Raw genomic sequence first — 930 nt, 5'->3', positions numbered from 1 at the left:
TACTTATTATTAATATGATAGCTGGTAAGTTGAATTAATATCATTCTTAAATTATCAGTGATGCTGGAAAAATATCAAATATACTTATGTAAAATTGGGCTATTTTGGAACCAAATTACCAAAAAAATGACTAAAATCATGATTTGTGTTAATATACAATGTCGTCTACATTGTAACTTTAAATAACTATAAAAAGATGTATTTATGTTTATTTTTAGATTTCTTGGTTACACAATTAACTACTTACTCTACTTAAGATTTTTTTAAATCCTAAGCTATAAAAGCTGAACATTTAATACATTTTTAACTATAAAATTATTTTTCAATTTTTAATTTGAGAAATGTTGTAAACATTTGTTCTGTTAATGTTTAAAAAACAAAAACGTGCCAATGTATTTTTAATATTTTTCAACTCCTATTGTAACAATCTATCATGAGCCTCATTTTATAATATTTTCAGGGTCTTTTGACTGAACTAAATTTTTTTATAGACATTAATTTAAAAAAAAAAACTAATAGTAATCAATAATGTCATATGCTTATATAAATGGCTCAAAAATAGTTAGAATATTTTGAAATTTTTGTTTGGATATTTAGAAAATGCTCATAAACTTTTGGTGAAAATTGCATGTATCTCTGGAAATTTTCTTTTTAGATTTACACCAAATAATCATGTAGGTACCTTACAATATTATACATTTTTTTTTTTTACATAATCTATTATTTATGCAATTTAATTTTTGAAATAGATTTAAACATAATTTAAATATTTATTGTATGATATTTAAAAAATATGATACAATTCTGGAAAGTATAACAAGTATGTATTATTTGAGTCAACATTTTTCTTTAATTAAATCTATAGTTTTTTGTATAAAACTAGTTTAAATCGTTTCGTGGAGGAGCTTTTGGTTCGTTAATTTGTTTAAA

The sequence above is a fragment of the Myzus persicae genome, unplaced genomic scaffold (genome assembly GCF_001856785.1).
Source record: "Myzus persicae strain clone G006 unplaced genomic scaffold, MPER_G0061.0, whole genome shotgun sequence".
Classification (NCBI taxonomy): domain Eukaryota; kingdom Metazoa; phylum Arthropoda; class Insecta; order Hemiptera; family Aphididae; genus Myzus; species Myzus persicae.
Note: the sequence above shows the minus strand (reverse complement) of the source record.